This window comes from Mustela nigripes, chromosome 13 (assembly GCF_022355385.1).
Source record: "Mustela nigripes isolate SB6536 chromosome 13, MUSNIG.SB6536, whole genome shotgun sequence".
In the NCBI taxonomy this organism is placed as follows: Eukaryota; Metazoa; Chordata; class Mammalia; order Carnivora; family Mustelidae; genus Mustela; species Mustela nigripes.
Window position 1 is genome coordinate 16,124,956 of NC_081569.1, and position 22,975 is coordinate 16,147,930.

Sequence of the window (22,975 nt, forward strand, 5' to 3'; positions counted from 1 at the left end):
TTTTTTTTCTCCTGTTACTCTGTCTTTTATTATTGGGTGGTCTTAGCCAAGCAGAAGGGGAGAAGAAAATTGTGTTTCCTTCCCTACAGTTTATTACCTCTTTAAAGACTCAATCTCTAAACAGGGGGCTGGACTTCAACCGATGATTTCTGGGGAGGATACAATTCAGCCCATAACAGCTCCTCAATACACCTCCCCCTAAAAGATAAAAATAACACTCACAGGGAGTGTTGGCATTAGGCAGGGAAGCCAACAAAGGCTGTGTTGTCAACTTACTTCCCGCTCTTGGCAACTGGAACTCCAACCCACTGGGAGTTCTAAGAGACAAGTTCCCAGTGATGTAGGAAAGAACGTTAGGGATCAAAGCCAATGGCCAAGAAAGAATTCTTGAGGCATCTTTAGTGCAAAAAGGTGTTTTTATTAAAGCACGGGGACAGGAGCCATGGGCAGAAAGAGCGGCACTGGGTCATGAGGTGTGGCCCGTTATATACTTTGAGGTTGGAAGGACCTTAGGAAGAGTGTAAGTCTCTAAGGAATTTTGGAAGCAAAGTTTCCAGAACCTCGAGGGAGCTAGCTATTATTGGGAAAAGGTCATTTATTACCATCTAATAAAACCTTAGACATGAGACCCTTCAGATGTATATCAGTGGCCCATTTGCTTGGGGGATAACTGCCCACATGTATCTTGGGGGTGGGGGTTAGAGATAAAAGAAAGATAAAATAAGTTTCCAAAAGAATTTTTATACATCAAAGTAGGCTTATAGGATCCTGCAGAGCAGGGGAAGGACTAGGATTGCCTTTTGCCCTTAACAAAGTGTCAACATAGAGGAAGTTGAGTCTCTAGAGGAATGTCACTCTTCCTGTTTCGAGGACTTGTCAACAGGCTGCAGGTACTAAGGAGATTTAACGATTTTTCTTCTGCCTTTGTTACCCATATCATTCAGCACACCAAGAATGACCCCAACTGAAGGCAGAGAACACTCTTATTTATGAAGCTAATAATTGGTAATATTCCCTTGTGGGACTACCTTACGGGAATGGTATATATCCTAAATCCAAAATGCAACCCCCCCTCCCCCCCAAAAAAAGACGTGAGGCTTCAGGAAAATGAGAAAAAGCATTACTGATTTTAACAACCACTGATTTCAACACGTTCACTGAGTCAGATCCGAAGCAGAAGCAAGAAGGCTGACAGGTAGAGGAGGTTTAAGGTCAATGGTTCCAGAAACCAGGCAGGAGCACGTAGCAGGGGAACACCAGCCTCATGTGTCTTGCTGGCCCTGTGACAAGGGCGTGTTCCGGGCCCGGTCTGCTGCTAATGTCATTCTTGCAAATACGATGAATATTAATAAGTTTATACACAGAGTGAACCTTATTCAAATCCTAGGAGCAATGTTGATGTTCTAAGAACTAACAAGTTGAGGAAGCAATGAAATACTGTCCTTCCATCGGCCATCCTGATTCTGTGTGGTGCTACGAAGCCTGCTAAGGTACTCAATGTTACATTATTCAAATACTAGTCCTTAATGTTCACTGGTGTTTTCCAGCATACTTGCTTTTGGCTGCAACTCTTTGCAAATACCACTGAAATACTTTTTTTAAACAGTGTATTTAAAAATACTCAATATGATTTTCCCTCTGTAAACACAAGGGTAATACAGAATAATTTACGACTTTAGGAATTTCCAAAAGTTCCCAGGAATTCTGATTGCTCATCCCCAATCCCAAAGATAAATATCTGTCAGGAACTTTTCTTTAAGGTTTTATTTATTTATTTTATTCACTTATTTATTTTAGAGAGAGTGAGAGAGAGAAAAGAGCGCGGGCAGAGGGAGAGAGCCCGACATGGGGCTTGAACCCACAACCCCAAGATCATGACCTGAAATCAAGAATCCTTTGCTTGACCGACAGGAACTGTCAGGAAACTTTAAAGGCTAGTGGAGAGGTGCCCCCGTAGCCCTCCCGCTGTGGGCAGAGCCAGACTCGCTTCAGGAGGCAGAGCAAAGTCTGCTGACAGGGCTTGAGAGGTCAGCGGGGAGCAGCCAGGCTGGGAACTGGGGCCTCAGAAGGGATGTGGCAGAGCACCAGCAGCATGACAAGCACCTCAGAAGCACCAGGCACATGGCCAGAGCTCCCCCATAGCTGGATACAGCTGGGTGTCCCCACCAGGGCCACTGTCACATCTTTCCCCGGAGGGGTGTCCCACATTGTTCTGAGGCCTGTACCTGTGAGGGTACATTCTGACGTCCGGCCACTAAGCCACCACGTCAGATGGCCCTGCCAACCTGCTTCAGCCCAATAATTCTGCCGCCATAAATTTGACATAAACGTGCTTGGCCCAAGGGGCTTGGCTTTGGCCGGCTGCAGGGAGGTCCTGCAGGCCAGGCCAGAAGCGACCATTCTCCCTTCATTTTATTTCCTTCCCATTGAAATCTTCTTCATTCAGTTCCTAAATAGTGTTCACAGAGGCTCTTTAATCCCTGGCACAGGCCCCCACTTTGTAAAAGAACATTCCCAGGGCCCAAGTCTGCACTGGGGCCCACCTGCCATCTTGGAACCTGCTTGAAAGGGCCTTTGGTGGAGTCCACTTACTTTTCCTGCGCTGAAAGATCTCCGCAGGAGGGTTTTAAATGAAGATTCCTAGAGCAGGAATGCACTCTCAGGAATGCTAGTTCTCAGGTAGATGGCCAGGAAGCTTCATTCAGAGAAATGCCCTTCCCATGGCCTACCCTTGGCAGTGCTCCCTTCACTCTTGGGGAAATGGGCAGCCATCGCCCCACAGGGCCGCTCAGCCCTCCCCTGCCCTTCCCCTGGTCTGATGAGTCTATGCGACTACAGATACCCTCTCAGGAACTTCCATTTCCCCGAGACAGGCCGTTCCCTATCACTTGGATAACTGTGCTACCAGCTTTTATTGGCAAAAGACATCCCTAAGATCTCCTAACTCTGAAACTCAATGCATCGACCTTGGTCCAATTAGGAGACAGAAAGTTGATGGGATGGCAAGATGGGAAAGGAATCGCTTCGGTACAGATTGAGACCTTTCATATAAAGAATTGTCAAGTCATGACATGAGGCTAGCTATAAATATGTCATGAAGGGCACCTGGGTGGCTGACTTGGTTGAACATCTGACTCTTTTTTTTTTTTTTTTAAAGATTTTATTTTATTATTTATTTGACAGATAGAGATCACAAGTAGGCAGAGAGGCAGGCAGAGAGAGAGGAGGAAGCGGGCTACCTGCTGAGCAGAGAGCCGGATTCGGAGCTTGATCCCAGGACCCTGGGATTATGACCTGAGCCCAAAGGCAGAGGCTTTAACCCACTGAGCCACCCAGGCAGCCCTGAACGTCTGACTCTTGATTTCGGTTCCAGTCATGATCTCAGGGTAGTGAGATCTTGAAAGGGCCTGGGATGTGCTTGGGATGGAATCCGCTGGGGATTCTCTCTCTCCCTCTCCTCCTCTGCCCCTCCCCCTGCTTGCTTGTTCTTTCTCAAATAAATAAATAAAATCTTAAAAAAATACATGTAATGAGAACTCTAAGGGTATGCCAAGGGAACCCAAGGAAGGACACACCTCCCCAAGACTAGGATTCCAACTTCGTCAGAGAAGGTAGGGCTGAGATATGTGGGTGACAGAGAAGCTCACCACAGACAAGGAACAAGTGGGAAGCAGCCTTCCAGGGTGTGAGCAGATGGCAGGCACAGAGGGGTCACAGGGCTTGGAGTCCACTCACAGGCAAAGTGGTGCCAGGCCTGCGGTTTGCATGGGGTCTGCATGGGGAGGGTTCCAGGAAGATGACCAGAAGGTCATGCCAGCTGGTCAAATTGCCAGGGGTGTGTATGCTATGGGCCTAGGGCTGGGGCAGAGAACCCCCACATGTCCCCCCACAACCACATGTCTGACCCACATGCAGCAGGAACCAGAAAAACAGCAAAATGCAGTGCCTGGACCCAGAAAGAGAAGCCCCTTCGTCCCACCCCTACCCTCCAGCAGCACCCTCTGCTGACAAAGCTTGCCATTGTGCTCAGGGTAAAAGCGAAACGCGCCCTGAGGCCAACCAGGGAATGAAGAGGGAATGTGGAGCTGAGAAGAAATACGTTGATGATTGGCGGAGTCAAGAAACGTGGGAAGAACCCATGCCAGGCACCATGAAAGCTAACGACCCTAACATGATGACTTTTCCATCACAAGAACCCCACAACACCAATCTATTATATTAGGAAAATCAGGGATGGAAGTGAGGTTCTTTTTAAAGCAGGCATTGGTTTGTTTGTTTTTAAAGATTTTATTTATTTATTTATTTAATAGAGAGAACATAGCAAGAGAGAGAGAGAAAGGGCACAGGTAGGGTGAGGGGCAGAGGGAGAAGCAGGATCCCTGCTGAGCAAGGAGCTCAATTCTGGAATCCAGGGACTCGATCCCAGGACCCTGGGTTCATAACCTGAGCTAAAGGCAGACACTTAACCAACTGAGTTACTCAAGTATTCCACAAGCACTGGTTTAAAATGGGTTTTCCAGGGGTGCCTGGATGGCTCAGTCATTAAGCATCTGCCTTCAGCTCAGGTCATGATACTGGGGTCCTGGGATCGAGCCCCACATCGGGTTCCCTGCTCAGTGGGAAGCCTGCTTCTCCCTCGCCCACTCCCCCTGCTTGTGTTCCTGCTCTCGCTATCTCTTTCTCTGTCAAAGAAATAAATAGAATCTTTTAATAAAATAAAATAAAAATTAAAAATAAAATAAAATAAAATGGGTTCTCCAGGGGTGCCTGGGTGGTCCTGGGATTGAGCCCTATGTTGGGCTTCCTGCTCAGCAGGGAGTCTGCTTTTCCGTCTGCCCTTCACCTGACTCATGCTCTCAATCTCTCTCTCTCTTTCTCTGCACTCTCTCTTTCAAATACATAAATAAAATCTTTTAAAAAAAATAAAAATTTTTAAAAATAAATAAAATAAAATGGGTTCTCTAGCAGCTGTGACAAGTTTAGAAGATTACGCGTGTACTTAGGGTTGTAAGGAAAAAGCATGAAAACACATTTTTCTCTCTCACGTGGAGAATATCATATCTCTCTCCCTGACTACACACACACACACACACACACACACACACACACACACGCACAGGCCAGGAAAGAAAGCCTGCGATTAGAATTAGGAAATCTGCTCCCCTCTCAGGGGAACCAGCAGCACATCCAGGAGCCTCTGAGTCACACTGCTCTTCCATCTGAAAGGCAGGTCAGGCTTCAAACACTAAACAGCTGAACTCTGAGGTCAAACATACATGTTAGGCAGCCTTTGGTTTCAAGTAGCAGAATACGTGATTAAGAATGCTCTGAAAACTAGAAGTCTGAAGGCAGGCTGTCACAGAGCTAATTCTGTGACCCAGCCATGTCAGAGTGCTGGGTCAATGTCTCTTGATATTTTCTTGCCTTTCTCCTCCTGGTCACAAAATGGCTGCAGGTACTCAAACCCTCAGATCCTCACATATCACTCAAAACTGACAGAATAGGAACAAAGGGTGCCTTCTCTTTTATGCTGCTCTCTTTTTCTATGGGGCAGGATCTTACCCTGGAAACCCCAGCTGACATCCCATGACATCTCATTAGCCAGGACTGCGAGGTCACATGTTCACGCACGTCCACACCAGTCGCTGGCCAAGGGACTGGCATTGTCTTGACTAGCTGACACTAATCATAATTTACACCTGGGACACGGGCACATTTACCCCAAAGGGAAACCAGAGACGAATAGGAATAAGGAAATGCTCGGTGCCAGAACGCGGTCAACAAGGCTCAGCGAACCTTGTATTATACCCTCTCCTTACCGGGTTGCAAATAGGTTAAAAGTGTAATTACACATGAATACTAAACATTATATTTTAAAAACGGGGTTTTTAAAATGGAGAAAAATACTGTTGTCCAAGATTAGAAAGGCAGCTTCATTTTGGAATGCAGATGAACCTTACCAAGTTACAACAAGTCGTTCATGGAACAGCTTTGAATTGGATGCTTCAGTCAATTCAAAAAAAAAAAAAAAAATCATCCTTAATTCTCCAACAAATTTCAAGAATTGTCCCCAGAGCAGAAACGAGAGGCAGGAAAGACAGAGATAAGTGAGCTTGTGAGGTGTCCTCCTGTGGGGCCCCTGAATTCCTCTGAGATCGGAGTCCCTGCCACTGCCTGCCTGGCTGGGGAAGAAGAAGCTCAAGAAACTAGGTCTCTGCTGTCCTCTGTTTAAACAGGGGCTCACAGAATGTCTTCATCCTTCCCGGAGGAGGCCGCAGTGAAGACTTGACCCCATGCCTCTCCTCCCGTGTTCTTTACCCTTCTACTTCTTTCCCTTAAAGAACTTACTCTGCCCTGCCTTGTTTGCTTTTTCTTATTAGCATCAGTCATTAGCATTTTCCTGTCAGTCTGGAAACACAGCTCTCCTCCAGAGCCCCAGGCACCCCGCAGCATGAGCAATGACACTGGTGTCCCTTCTGCCCAGCAGGACATTGGCACTGGCCCTTCTCATTGTCCTGCCCTGACACATGGCGGAGTGTCATCTTAGAACCTTCCTGCAGCTCTCTCTCCATTTACATGGTGACCCAGGGCCCCGCTCATAATTAGGAACCCTGCGGCCATTGCACACAGGACGCTGGCAGAGAGGCAAAGCAATTTAGGAAAAAAGCAAGGATTTTGAAGTCAAGCAAATCTGGGCTCCAAGTCCCGGCTCTGCCTCTTACTAAACAGGGGTGTGGTAGTTGGAAGCTTCTTGACGTTCTTTGCTACTCCTCCTATTGAGAGACGGAATCTAATCCCCTCTCTTTAAGTGCATGGGGGCTTCAGGGATTTGCCGATCCATGGGACATGTCCCAGATGTGGCAGTCTCGGACTTCTGAGGCCAGACATGTAGGCCTTTGTAACCTCTGCCCCAGGGGAAAGCAGGTGCCATGCAAAAGTCTGACTATCCCACAGCCCCCAAGCCAGCAAGATGGAGAAGGAAGCTGTAAGGAGAGTGTGAGATCAGCCCAGCCCAGGTACCCAGGAGTGGGAGAAGTTACCTTGGCTTTTCTAGCCGCAGCGAATGCAATATGAAGAAGAAGCAGCGACTCTAAGAGCCAGCCAGAACCAAGTCACCAGACGAGTTCCTCTGGGCCACCTCCAGTCATTTGAGTCTCGCTGGGAGTTCGCTACCATGGAGCAGAGAGTAGCCACCCCACTTCTAACCCACAAACTCCCAAACACAACAGAAAGGCTATCATCCCATGCAGTTAGATCTGGAGCATAGATTTTGCTACAACAGGTCATGCCAGAACAAGACACACTGGGCATATCCTCAATCCTTCAGGTCTCCGTTTCCTTATCTGTAAAATGGGACTGAGGATAGCATCTAATTTACCTGTAGGACCTATCTCTCATGGATTCAGTGATGGTCCTCAAAGTGCAGCCTTGTGCTGAGCCCAGGGTAGTCAATGATTTAAGAGTGTTAAACACTTGTTTTGTTTTGGTTTCTTAAGATTTTATTTATTTATTAGAGAGTGAAGGATAGAGAGAGAGAGAGCACGAGTGAAGGGAGAAGCAGACACCCCGTTGAGCAGGAAGCCCAACAGGAGGCTCAATCCAGAGACTCTGGGATCATGACTTGAGCTGAAGGCAAATGCTTAACCCGCTGAGCCACCCAGGCGCCCCAACATTGAACCCCTTGTTGTAAGATAAAAGTATATTTTTGGCAGTCATAGGTAAGCTCCCAAGGAGCTTAGGAGGCTGTTAACCATGGCTGATAATGCCTCTTAACACTGGGAGCTAATTGAGAGAATTGTTCATGGATATCTCTCAGATGCCAAGCAAAGCCTATAGAAACAGCCTAAGGTGTGCTTCCCAGGAAGGTGGTTCAGTTCCTAAGAAGCCTTCTAGGCTGAACTAGAAAATGAGAGCAAGTTCTTGTGGTTTATAGCCCTGGCAACAAATCTGGAGGTGCAAGAGGTCTGAAGAATGGAAATATGAAGGAAGTAGCATCATCTATGACTTCCAACCTCCAAAATACTGGTTATTGTGAGGGTTAATTTATGTATCAACTTGGCTGAGCCACGGTGCTCAGATACATGGTCAGACATCCTTCTGGATGTTTCTTGGAAGGTGTTTGTTGGATGAGGTTATCCATAAGTGGACTTCAAGTCAATTAGATTGTTCTTGGTAATATGGTGGACTTCATCATGTCAGTTGAAGGTCTGAATAGAACAGAGACTGACTTCCCTTGAGCAGGAAGGGATTCTACCAGAAGATTGCCTTTGGACTTGAACTGCAACACTGGCCCTTCCCTAGCTCTCCAGCTTGCTGGCCCACACTGCAGATTTTGGACTTACCAGCCTCCATTACCATGTCAGCCAATTCCTTAAAATCTCCGTCTCCCTCTTCCTTTCCATCTCTCTCTCTCCCTTTCTCTCTCTCTCTCTTTCTGCCCATCTGTCTCTCTCTGTCTCTCAATCTAGATATATAGATAAATCTGATACATGTAGTGTATATTATACATTCTACATACATACATTGGTTCTGTTTCTCTGGAACTAATACAATTATCAATTCCAGCCATCTGATTGCAAAGTGAGGTTTGTCCCATCATGGGTGATCCATATGAACTCGGGATAACCTTGAACACCAAACTACAGAGCTCAGGAGGTATTTAGAGATCCTTGGAGCTTGAGCCCAACCTTGCCATTTTCTCATGACTTGGTAAGAAAACGATGGATAGCCATCCTTTCTTGTTGATAGGATTATAAGCTCGATACATCACAGATTGAACAAGATTTGTTGTGGGCAGGGGAGGTCTTCAATTTTCTATATTCATTTTACAAAGGTTGGAAATACCAACTCTGTGCCATGCAGGGAGTTAGGCATTGGAAATATAGGGAGCTAGGCATCGAAAATATGGAGGGAATAAAGCAAGCATCCCCACACTCTCAGAACTTACACCAGAGAAAACAGGGGTTGGATGCAAGGGAAGACAGGTGGGTCCATGGCCAGGTGAACAGCTATTCCCAGCCAGCAATGATGGAGTCCGTAGCATTTCAAGGGAGCTTTCTGGTAGACCACCAGGAGGCTTCAGGATATTTTTACCTTTACTCTTATGGATATGACTTCATTTATTACTACTACTACTACTACTATTTGTTTGTGACATCTGCTTTTCATACATTTGGATGAATGAAGCTAGAAAGAATTGGAGGAGCAGGTGGTTGTGAATAACCACCAACAGGTCCCCCACAGACATTGACAGGCTCCAACAAGGAAGCATGGCTCTTCAGATGAAAGTTAGCAAAGGTTAAGTCCTGCACATAAGAAACCCCACCCCAGGGGCACCTGGATGGCTCAGTCACTTAAGCATCTGCCTTTGGCTCAGGTCATGATTCCAGAGTCCTGGGATGAAGTCCTGAATTGGGCTCCCTGCTCAGCAGGGACTCTGCTTCTCCCTTTCCCCCATACACATGTACTTCTTTCTTTGTTTCCTTTCTTTCCTCTCTTTCCTTCCTTCCTTTCTTCCTTCCTTCCTTCCTTCCTTCCTTCCTCTCTTGGAGAGACAAAGTACACATAGGGGCAAGGGCAGAGAGAGATAGAGAATATTAAGCATACTCTAAGCTAAGCATGGAGGCCCTGGTACATGTCCTTTTCATCACATTTCCCATACCACTCCCTCCCCTCAGCCGATCTCTTACGCAGTGGGTGATCATTCTTCCCCTGTAATACATTCCTTCCCAGCCCTCCCCATTGTAGCTGCCCTTGTTCACCACCTTGGTATCTACCTCCAAGGTCATGACAACAGAATCCAAGCTGGTCTACATCCCTCTAATCCAGCCTCCCCTTCTCCAGAAGAGAAATGTCTAGACACAAGTCTGACCATTTCTGTCCCTTGTCAAAATCCTTCATGCAAAGTTCATGGTAAGTTCCATCCTAGGCCTAGCTGACAAGGGGCTCTGTGATTTGGTCCCTACTGGATTCCTTAAAATTCCTTCCAATTTTACGTCCTCCCCAGTCCATTCATACCCTTCCTTCTGGCCCAGATGACCTATCACAGAGTACCTACCTGACTCTGATGGCCTTTGGGGCAAAGTCTATGCCTAGGATATCTGCACATTCACAATACTTCTTTCAGCACCTGATACCTCGTCAGTGTGCAAAACATAGTAGAATAGATGAATCAGTGAATCAATGAATGAGTAAATGAATGAATGAATAATACACTGAGGATACAAATGCAAAATTTGCCAATTCAATCTGGAGAGGTCCAAGAAAGCTTTGCCAAGTACGTGATGTTTGAAGCAATCTGAAAGCATAGGTGGAAACAGCCCTTCAGGCAGCAAGAACAGCCCATGGAAAGGATTGGAGGCTTGAGAAAATATAGCATATTCTAGAAGTTTCTGGGGTTTAATACACAGGTGAAAATGGCAAAGTCAAGGCAGAAAACGTGTTCAGAAGGCAGACACCATCAGCCCTTCAATGGTAGGTAGGGACTGTAGTCTCAGATGCTAGTAGGGCTTGTGTAAGCAACCAAGACACATGCAGAAAACAGGGTTGTAGCCAACTTAGACTTCCAGTCCCAATGAAAAGATTTCCAAAATTAAGGTTACAACTGAACACTGACTTGTTGAAATAAAAGATACCTACATGTTGGATTCTGTCTGCAAGCCACCAGTTCAGGTGATGAAAAGTGCTGGAAGAATTTTGAACCATGGAATCATATGACCAGCTGGCATTTGGGGAAGACCACTCTAGCAGAAGTTTCTAGGAAGGAGGTAGGATAGGGTGGGGTTAAAGGTAAAAAGAAACAAATGAAAAGACATGCAGTGAAGAGGTGATGAGGTTAGAACCAGGGCACGGGTGATGGGCATGGAGAGAAGAGACAGATCCCAGAGCTACACAGAACTTAGAATAAATGACAGCGGAAGAACAAATGAAGTCACAGAGCAAAGATAAAGATCATGACCTGATTTGTTATGTACCCTTTCAAGGAGTCATGGTCTGTATATGTCTTTGAAGCCTGAGAAATTTAACCATTTGTGCAGATCAGCCCCCCCAAAATATGTTGCCTTTAAAGGCCCAATCTTAAATTTTAAAAAAAGATCCTATCTTTTGATAAATTACATTATATGACAAGATAGCCAACTGTTCTCCAGCTTTCCTAAACGAATCACCATTTTGCCTGGTGAGACATCTCTATGAAGCCACTCACTTCTCAACCTGGAGAAGCAAGAGTCAGGCCATAAGCATCGTTGCAAACTAATGAGTGCATTGCCAGACAGTTCCACCAGCTGGGTCACCTAGATAGCAACTATCACAGCCAACAAGACTGTGCTCTTCACCTCCTATAGATTAATGGCTTCATCTAAGCCCATCAGCCTGTATTCCTCACTGTTTGGTAGCTTTCTGTAAGACATGCTTAGCTGATTTTTATCATTCCACAAAAGTTCTGCCAATACCAATAAAACTCTTTTGCTAATGCATTCTTCATATTTCTTGACATCAGTGAGCACTAGCAGACCCATGGGGCTGGGGTTTCAGGCCTAGGCCTGATCTGGGCAGGACAGGTATGTGGCTTATCTCTAGAATGACACCCAACCTGTCATAGAAAGCCCCAAATGGAGGCTATAGTCATCTGCCATCCAGGTGACCTTATTGCTCTGAAATGAAGGCTTACTCTCAAACATTACCCATTATCTGCTCTTAGAATTAAAAACCAAGGGATGGGTGCCTGGGTGGCTCATTGGTCAAGCATCTGACTCTTGGTTTTGGCTCAGGTCATGATCTCAGAGTCATGAGATCGAGCCATGCATGGGCTTCATGCTCAGCACCTGGGCTCCATTGCCTCTCTACCTCCCCCAATTCTCTCTCTTTTCTCCCTCTTAAATAAATAAATAAATAAAATCTTTAAAAAAGAAAAGAATTAGGAGGACATGGGGAGATAGAGAAGAGAAGGGAGTTGGGGGAAATTGGAAGGGGAGGTGAACCATGAGAGACTATGGACTCTGAAAAACAATCAGGGTTTTGAAGGGGCGGGGGGGGGGGGGAGGTCAGGGTGCCAGGTGGTGGGTATTAGAGAGGGCATGGATAGCATGGAGCACCGGGTGTGGTGCAAAAATAATGAATACTGTTATGCTGAAAATAAAAAAATAAATTAAAAAAAAAAGAAAAACAAGGGAACCATAGCATAGAAATATTGGTAACCATCCATATGCCTTTAGTACCCACTATCTACTATATATTCAGGGATCCTTCTGCAAGCACCCCCAATCCTGTGTCTTGGGCTTTCCCTGTCCACAAGAGCTCACTTCTGATTGCTCTCGGTCATCTTCTCACTATTAGAGGCTGCTTTGGCAAGAAGAAATGTGTGCAGCTCTAGGGAAGAATGAAAATGCCAGGGATCTAATGTCTGTCCCTATGAGTGGCATTCAACAATGATAGATGGGAGTTGGAGGATAAATACCCCAGCTCTCACCCCTTGAATGGGACAAGTCTGAGCATGTTACACAGTTTACCAGAGGACTGCAGTTGCCTATAGTCATGGATGAACCCCAGAGGCCTACAGTAGTAAATTTATTATTAAGCTATCTTATACTGGCTTCCTTTCCTTCCCTGCCTTACTCAGTGTTAGCAGAGGACTTAGAGATCTTAACCCGGAGAAATATCCTGTGCTTCCTTAGCTCGCTTCCTAAATCAACACCTCACATTCAAATCTTTATCTTCAGGTCTTCTTGTAGGGGAGCCCAAGCTAGGGCTATGAAGAATTTCTCATTGACTTTGGATCATTCCCAGCTCTAAAATTTTTGCTTCCTAAGTAACTAGTAAAAGTGTCCCCTTATCTATCATTACTGAGTTCAAAGTCTTCTCTTTCCCAAGCATGACACAGCAGTACCCCTTTAATTCATCTTCCTTTCTTTTTCTACATCCCCTTCCCATTTATCACTTCCACAGTTTCAGCACCATCTCTGTAAACTTCCAGTCTTGTCATTTCACTGGTTTAATCCTTCTAATTTTTCCCATTGACTAGAGGAAAGCTTCCAGACTCCACAACTGATTTGGCTATATTCTCTGTGTTCAGCCCATCATATTCCCAGACCAAGAGTTTTGGAGTCAGAGCGCCTCTGCTGAATATTTTGTTTTTCCTGTACTGATACTTCTTTGTGATCCCACTGGTCTTCATTCATTAAGAGCCAGCTGGGAACGTGCTCTCCTCCAGCATTGTTTTAGAAAGCTTTGTCTTTCTCCGCCTTGTCATGTAGGTTTTATGGAATGTTGAGCACTTGTTTGATCTTTTGGTGCTAAACCTAGGGGAGGACTGAGCTCCAAAATGTCCAGCTGAATGATGCAAGAGACAAAGATTTCCCATGGAGAGTTTCAGAACGGACATCACAAGATAAGCATTTCTCCATGGGGAGCAAAGGTCAGAGCAGCAGGCTGTCAAGATTCACCCCTGATAATGAATAAGGAGGTCACACTAATAGGGGAAATCTGACCTTGGGAGAGAGTTGTAAAATACTTCCGTGGGTAAGGGTTTTTTTTTTTTTTCTTTTCTCCCCCTTTATGATTTCTTTAAACACATGGTAGGAAGGATCTATCCTTTGCTCCTAGAATGCAGTAGACTTCATAATGTCAACAAAAATACTCTTAAGACTTTGTCGTCAGTCAGTTTTTCCTTCTTTTGTTACCTCAGGATCCAAAGGACACTGGTTTCTGAACAAAGTGCCCTGAAAGATTTCACGGGGACATGTGTGTATTCCTATAGGCACATTTATCACTTTTCATTGACTCATCTGAATAAATCAGCAATGTATTCACCTCAGTTTTCCTGTCTGTAAAATGGTGGGGCGGGGGGAGAGGAAAAACAAAAGCATCTAATCTCATTAGGGTATTGGAGGATAAAATGAGCTAACACATACAAAAACACTTAGAACACTACAAGGCACGGAAGGGCTATCGCTTTCCTTTTTTTCTTTATCATGAATAACACCATCATTGTCAATATCCCAGGCTTAGAAGGAAACTAGTCAACAGAGAATTATGTAATTTTCCCAAGGTCACAAAGGGGGAAGTATAATACACAGGAATCAGTACCCATGCTCATACCTGTCTGCTGCTTTGCCCTCCAACCATCACCGAACCTGAAGCTTCCACCAAAGACAGTGGCCTTCCAGGCCTCTACATATTTGCATCTGCAAGTCTGGCAAACTTCACTGAACCTTTAAGACTCAGCCTTTCTGTGTTCCTACAGAGCTATGGTATCTGATTGATAACTGGATTGTGAACTCGTTCAGAGCCTTTCTTATGTCTTCTTTATCATTTTATTCTTAGCCCACAGAAGAGCACCTGGCATATGGTTACTCTCTAAATACACACTGAATAAATGTGTATACAAATACATACATATATGAAGATGTTGGATTCATTTAAGAAAATTAGACTTTTTTTTTTCCATTTAGGAAACTTAGTTGATACTTCCAAGAGCCCCAGGATTAAATTATTCCCGTTCACACAATTTACCTTATGACTGAGTCCTGGTCAGAGGCAGAACTAGGGAAGGTTGGTGAGAAATGGAGAAAGGGGTTTATAGCCAGTCCTTCTAGAAGGCTCTATAATACATGTTTTCTACAGAAGAAGAGCTGTTTTATTTCATTCATGCATCTCATCATTTCTTCACTTATTCATGTGCTTATTCAATAATTATTTATTTCTCCTTTATTCAATAAATATTCAATATAAGTTTATATATTCAAGTCCTTCTTGAATAGCTCTGCCCTTTCTAGTTATAGAAAAGTCTTAGTGGAAAAATAAAAGAGATGGACATGGGAGCTGTTCAAGACAGGGTCAAGTCCAGCCCTTAGGTCTGGTATGAACCTCTCCACACTTGAGCTTCTGAAGAACAGCTCCCACCTACTTGAGGCCAATTATGCACAGAAATGGTGCCAGTGTCTTTGTTCACCATCTTTTTCATGTTTACAAGTCTTCAAGCCTCCTCACCTCTCAAAGGATATAAGAAGATTCTAGAACTGAGGACACTTAGAACCAAACCAGGCAGGTAGCAGGCATTAATCTGTTCCATTTCAGAAGGAACATCAACCAGGGAAGAAGCTGTGTCTCCAGCCCATCACCAGCTGATCAGAGCCACCCAGTTCCTGAGACCCAAACTATTCCTGGAGAGCTGTAAACGGAATCAAACAAGCCCACTCATCTGTTCCACAGAACGATCCATCACTGGCCTTTGTCTCCGGGCTGAACCTCTTCAGCACCTTAACATGTTTTGAGAAAACCCCCATTTTCCCTCAACTTAGGTGGACAGAGAAAAGGATATTGACTTTTCAAGACCCTCAGGGTTGCTTGAGGTCAGAGTTCACAACAATGGCAACCAGTGTGGGATATGAAATAGCAGGAAGAGATTGCAGGCAGCAGAAATTCTCCCAAACCCAAAGTGGGCAGCCCCACAGTGCTCATGGTCCTGGACAAAGAAGAAGCCCGGGCAGTTCCTGCAGATATGGGGTCCAAGACCCATCCCTGCCCCTTGCCCACAGGTCCAAACCATCCACAAGGAGGTATCCAGTGGGCCACAAGGAACAGCCACTAGCCTTTGAATACTATGTGCCAGATACTGGGCAAGAAGCAATCCATACATCATATTTCATTCTCCTTAACAGCTCTATAAACCTGATATTACCATTTTTATAGGAGAGGGCCCTGAAGTTCAGAAAAAGCAAGGAACTTGCCTAAGTATCCCAGCTAGTATGTGACAGTGTTAGGAGTCGAACCCATGCCTGTGTCATTCCACAGCACATGCCCTCCACTGTGCCTTGTCATCTCCCAGATAACTCCATCAGCCCAGGACTCCAGTCCAAACAGGGCAGTTACCAGTTTTTGACTAGAACACGGCAGGCCTTCAAGAAATGATAGCTGCCATTGTTACTGCTATTGTTTTAATAATAACTATTATTATTATAATTTTATTACCAGTCACAGTTAGTAATGCAGAGTATTCAAGCTTTCACTTGTACCAGAACCTAATTAAAACTCATTTTCCATCCATGAAGACTAAGATAAGAGGGAAGACAATCTCAACCCAAACAGTGGCTTGAGGGCTGAGCCTTGTTGGAACATCTCCTCTCATGCAAAGAGATACAAGATTATTTTTTAAGAGCGAAACAGCCAGCTATAATCCTGCAGTCATGGGGCAGTCTGCATGAGGGAACACTCTTAGAGATCTTAGTTTTCATTAAGAATCAACAGATCTGTGGTGCCTGGGTGGCTCAATGGGTTAAGGCTCAGGTCATCATCTCAGGGTTCTGGGATCAAGCCCCACTTTGGGCTCTCTGCTAAGTGGGGAGCCTGCTTCTCACTGCCCACCCCCCACCTGCCTCTCTGCCTACTTGTGATCTCTCTCTCTCTGTCAAATAAATAAATAAAATCTTAAATTAAGAAAAAAAAAAAAGAATCTACAGATCACACAGCAGTACAGGCCTCTAGATGGTCTGGTTTCCAGCCCCTCGGTGACCACAAACAAGCCACAGGCTCACTGAAAGATGATTTATCTGATGGCATCTGGAAACAGCCTTCATGGCCTGAGGTTAGGGTAGCACTAGCATAAGCCAATGGTGTCTTGTCAAGACTTTTCCAGGGAACATTCACATCTGTGAGAATATGAAGTCCAAGACAACTTAGCCATTTTGTTTCCTTCTCCTAGTGTGGAGTCCGGCCCCTGAGAGACACTCAGTGAATGCTGGTACAAAGTAAACAAATGACTAGAACCATTATTGGGTGCCCCAATATACTAAAGCGGCCATTAGTCAGATGAAAGACAGGTCTGGCCTACTTCTCTGGGAGGGCCTGAGGTGAGGGAGGGAAGCAGACAATTCTACTGCTGTCCTATCAGTACTGTGAGGAGAAGGATCCCAGGGGGTGGCTTTGAAAGAATAAAGGAGGGAGTCCACAGGCCCAGAAGGTCAAGAAAGCTTCCAGGAGAAGATGAGGCCTCACCTGGGAGGGTACGTATGAGTTAGAAGAAGCAGAAGACATGCCAGGCAGCAGCAAAGGAACACAATGGATCACAGAGAATATGGAAATCATGTGAGTGGCCCCAGTGGGTTAGAGCATAGTGTGGGAGAGAGAGAGAGAAGCTAGGGGTGAGGCTGAAAACACAGAAGGCAGATCACCAGTCCTATAGGGGAACTCTGTTCGTATCTAAAGCAGCACTTTCCAGTGTGTTCTCTAGAAGTGTAGGGTTTTTTGTTTTGTTTTGTTTTTTGAGATGCTGGGCAAGGAAAGGGTTCTGTGGTTAAATAGATTGGGGAACCACTTCTTTAACAGCCTCCCCACAAAGTGTCTTTTACACATAGGCCTTGAGGAGGCCTGTGACCAAGGCTGCTGTTTATGCTGGCTTACCTCCAACTCTCAGGAAGAAGGCATCTGACCACAAAAGCCTTATATTTTCCCTGCAACCCTTAGAGAGGGGCCCCAGAATACACACTGAGAAATGGCCTCCAAAGGTATTCAAGAGTGACTGCCATGTTTTAATCCAAGGAATGAGATGATTGTTTATCTTTTAGAAATGATCACTGACCATCGTAAAAAAGGAACTGGGAGTCAGAATACAGGATCCGAAGCCATCCTCTCTCTGAGGATAAACAGGAAAAGCTGGACAAAATAAAACTACAACAACAGCAGCAACAAAATATCTTCTTGAGGACATCTAAGAACTAACAAGGAAGGAAACAATTAGGGGCCAAGAGAGAAATGGGGAGAGATGGGGTCAGCGTTTAGGAACATCTTTTCCCGGGGCTGGGGACATGAACAAGGAGATATGCACTGATTTCAGAGGAGGCTGTGAAACCCCACACTGGCTATTCATGTGGGGAAAAAACAAAAGCAAAAACCTTGACCTTACTTCATAGCATATACAAAAATTCCCAGTGAATTATAGCTCTAAATGTGAAAAGCAACACAGTAATTAATCTTAATGACTTCAGGGTAGAGGAATGTTTCTTTAAAAGTCAGAAAAGGCATTAGCCATTAGGAAGAGGTTTGGGTTGTTATCTGTGTTAAAATCAAGAGCTTTTATTTTCTTTAGGTTATTTATTTATTTGAGAGAGAGAAAGAGAGAGTGCTGGGGGAAGAGGCACAGGAAGAGAGAGAGAGAGAGAGAGAGAGCATCTCAAGCAGACTCCCTACTAAGAACAGAGCCTGACATGGGGCTCGATCCCACAACCCTGGGACTGTGAGCTGAGCCAAAATCAAGATTTGGACATTCCCTGACGGAGCCACCCAAAATCAAGAACATTCGTTCATCCAGAGACATGCTTAAGAGAGTGAAAAGGGAAGAGGGGAGGAAATGTATTTGCAACCCAAACAGTTGACTATGCAACCAAAACAGTTCCGGACTACAGAAGGAACTTCTGCAAATCGATCTCCCCCCAAAAGATAGTCAAACCAACAGGAAAAAAGGAAAGTCCGATAAGAACTTCAAAGGAAAGGTCTTCCAAATGGACAACAAATAAATGAAAATGTACCCAATCTCATTAGTCATCAGAACTGCCAATTAAAACAACAATAAAATATCACATCACTAACATGAGTAAAACTAGGCTGTGAAGTAACAGGACCTCTCGTATGCAATAGGTGGGATTTAAAATGGCTGTAAGAAGTTTAGAAAACTGGAATCAGCTTCTAAGGTTGAAGAGATGTATGCCCCCACCCCCCAAAAAAAATCATGAACTCCTCTCTGAGAACAAGAGCCCACATAAAAATGGGCACTAGGTACACTAGGAGGAGGTATACTAGGAGACTTGCACAAAACCGTTTATACCTGTAGTATTCATAATGGCTTCAAGGCAGAAACAACCTACTGGATGACCCCCAGAAGAATGGATACATAAAACCACAGCACCTTTGTGCAATAGAATGCTAAACCACTGGGCATGCAAAGCATTGTATTAACTTCATGGCTGTGACCTTGAGCCAAAGGAATCAAACACAAAATGCATACCATACAAGTTTCTTTATAGGATATTAAAGGGAAAGACAAAACCCAACCACAGTGTCAAAATTCAGAGTAGTGGGAACGAAGGGAGAGCATCATGATGGGGGGAGCATATGCAGAAGGGTTTCTGGGGTGCTGGTACGTTCTGTTTGTACAACCAAGTGGTGCTAACTGTTGGAGCCATGCATTATGCTCTGAGACCTTTTTTGGTATAAGTTAAATGCGAAAATAAAACAGGAGATTTTTAAAAAGGATTAGAGGAGAGGGGAGCCTGGAATCAGAAAGAAGCTGCCACCAATTAGACAAAAAAGTGATAAAGCAGAGACAGTTAGAAAGTGGAGGAGGGCCTGGACCACAGGAACTTCTGACTCTGAGAGTTAAGTTTGGAGAGAACTGGCATAATTTCAGAAGATTTAACTCATCAAGTATCTTTTCTTTTTTAAAGATTTTATTTATTTATTTGACAGAGAGAGGCACAGCAAGAAAATGAACAGAAGCAGGGGAAGTGGGAGAGGGAGAAACAGGCTTCCCACCAAGTAGGGAGTCCGATGTAGGATTCGATCCCAGGACCCTGGGATCATGACCTGAGTCGAAGGCAGAGGCCTTAACCCACTCAGCCACCCAGGTGCCCCTCATCAAGTATCTTTAAATCCATGAGCTCACACTGACTTTAAGGGAAAAATAAATTATCTTCAAGGCGGAAAGGAAACCAATCCATTGTCTTGAAAATTATTAAATAAAGGAAAAGATTCAAGTATTTATTCTGCTTTTTTGCATGGTCTGGACAACTGAGTAAACAAATGGTAGATGAGAAGAAGCATCTTTTTATCAAAGAAGTCCAAGGCACAAATGGCAAAAAAAATTATAAAATTAGAATCACTATTTTGCGGCCCCCTATAAAGAAAAGGACTTGGGATCTGCAGGCCATTACTCGTCACATCATGAAAAGGAGACAACCAGGGGTCCCCATATGGCTCAGTCTGTTGGGCGGCTGACCCTTGGTTTTGGCTCAGGTCATGATCTCGTGGTCGTGAGATCAAGTCCCACATTGGGCTTTGTGCTCTGCGCAGAGTCTGCTTCAGATTCTCTTTCCCTCTACCTCCAGCTCATGCGCTCTCTCTCTCTCTCTCTCAAATAAAAAGAAAAGAGAGAGAGAGAGAACCAGAAGTCACCTTCAGTGGCCTCCTGTGAAAGCATATGGCATCACCCATTCATCTAGCCAAAGGAGCCTAACCAGAGTGTGAGCCAGATTCTGGATCCAGCTCCCAGAGTGCAGGAAATGCAGAGGAGAGAGAGACTTGCTGAAGTTCACCATGCGTGTGCCGTCAGTAAGATCCCGACTGGGGTGAGCTGCAGGGCAGTGAGCCTGTTCTTCACCAGATGGACTACAAGGAAGAAAAAAAGAACGGTAGATTAAAAGAGCCTTAAAAGATAACATCAGAACTTTTTTTAAAGCAAGATTGTATCGTAATGTTTGGGGGTACACATCTGGGTAATAATAGAAGGAAACACAAGGAAATAATTTGCAGATGAGTCAAGATAGTGGGGAGAGAAGGGTCTGTGGTAGAGATGGAACGAATGGAGGAGAGGGGGCTTTGTAGGTGGCCCAGCTGTAGGTCTTGCCTGAGGTACTGCTTATGTGGATGTCCACCTTCCTGACAATGCATTAAACCAAACATTGGTGTTATACAGTTTTCTGTGTCCATGGTTTCTTTTCTGTAAAAATATTTCTTTGTATGCGAGCATTCACTTTTCATATGGTATCGTCATCTACTTAAAGAAAAACTTAAATTCTTTAGAATTCTAGAAGGAATAAGTATTAAACACAGCATTTACTAGCACTTTGTAATATTAAAGAAACGTTCATCTGCATTACTTCGTGTAATGATTATGCCAATCCTTGTTGGTATTATCATACCCATTCCACAGAAGAGGAATGTGCTCATCCTGGTTTTGCCTGTTTCTTTGACCCAAGTTTTTACCAATTCCAAATCCCACACTTTTTCTTTGAACAGTTATCTGAACTTTTTTTGGCCATGGATTCTGTGGCCCACTCATTTCTATCATGACCAAGGGAAATCCCAATGGGGAAGAAAAACCCACCTCAATTATAACAATAGAAAAATGATTTAATGAGGAAAAATACTTAAAGAAGAAAACACATTTCAAAACTGAATAATCTACTCATAGGATTACTACTCAAGTGCCATTATTCATAAGCAGATCCTAAAGTATATGGAAAACATGTGTAATATCACAATAGGAACCCAAGAAAGAATGTGCAATTTTAAATCTGCTTCTAGTGGGCCAGGAGCATTTCTCTTCTTTTTTTTTTCCTTCCCTAGTGAGAGAGGGGTGAAGGTGGGGAGACGGAGAGAGAGAATCCCAAGCAGGTTCCACGCCCAGCACGGAGCCCAACGTGGGGCTCCATCTCACAACCCTGAGATCATGACCTGAGCCGAAGTCAAGAGCTGGATGCCTACCTGACTGAGCCACCACAGGTGAATTTCTCATAATAGCAAAACAACATAAATAAGGCAGCATAATGGATATACAATTTGATTTATTTATATAATATTACTAAAAATGATAAATTAATCTTAGAAATACACTGTGAAGAAAAGAATATCCCTCTCTAACACATCTCACTGTCTTGCTCCGTCTGCTTAGGACTCTCTCTCCCTGTCCCTCTCCATCTCCCAGCTCTCTCCATGCCCACCATCACCAGCTCTCAGGGGATGGCAGCAGAGGCCCTCCACTGCTCCCTCTGCTTCTACCCTTGCCCTGCTCTTCTGCACAGCAGTCTTTTTAAAGAAGATTCTAACCCCAGGGGACATACAAAGAAGGGTTTTAACCACCAGGAGTCCGTGGTGCACAGACCTGCAACTCAATCCTCTCTCTACCGTTTAGCAGTCACATGAACTTGAGCAAATCACAGACCGTCCTGGAGCCTCGGTTTTGTTCATCTGTAAGATGGAAATAATCACCATTCTGATGCAGGGGAACCAGACAACTTCTCTTCCAACCTGGGGGGGTCACTGTTCCAGCCGCACAGTATTTGAGGACAAGTAGGATAATAATAGTAATAGTGTCCTGCAATGATATGGGCAGGTGGCAAGCACTCAGGAGAGGTTAACTATGCATAATATATCACTTCCCTGCCTGGTAGGCTCCAGCTGCCCCAGGAATCTGATCTAAACTGCTCAGCATGGCCTACAAGGCCCTTCATGAACCAAGTCCTGCTTCTCTCCCCAGCCCACCTCCCGTCACTCTCCCTCTTGCTGTGTGTGCCACAGCCATGCTGACTTCCAGTCTCTGAATGGCCTTCTTCTCTGGGCCTTCGCGTGACTTCTTCACTTTGCCTGGACCATCCCCCACCTCTTCTACCTGGGCATCTTTCCATCCTCCGGGCCTCAGTTTACCTGTGATCTTCTCTTGCTTTGTTTACCCCAGACTGTTACACTTCCCCTGTCACTATGTAACGGTTGACCTGGTAATGGTTGATAAGCACCCGTCTTTCTCTCCAGATCCGCAACTGTCTTGCTAACCATCATATACCCAGCACCAGGCACAAGGTCTCTGGTATGGTAGATCCTCAGTAATCTTTGTTGAATGGATGAATGAATGAATGAATGAATGAATTTTAAAAAGTCCTTTTGGACAGATATTGCCACCCCTCCTGCACCTGTACCTCTGCCCTAAACAGGAGACATCCTCTCATAAATACCCTTGGTTCCTTGGGAAGAGGTAAAGGAGAGACCTCTCTCTCCTAAGTCTCAAAGAATTTCATTATTGGCTTGTCCCAGGCTTATTCCATTGACTGTTTATTCTTGAATTCTCTCTTCCACTCATTTCTTCTTCCTAACTTTGGAAGTCGTTGTAAAAGTTACTGACCTTCCTTTATATCCCACCCTCAAAGGAGTTTATAATCTCTTCCAAAAGCCCTTGCCCGTTGGCATACTTGGATGGTGCAGTCAGTTGAGCATC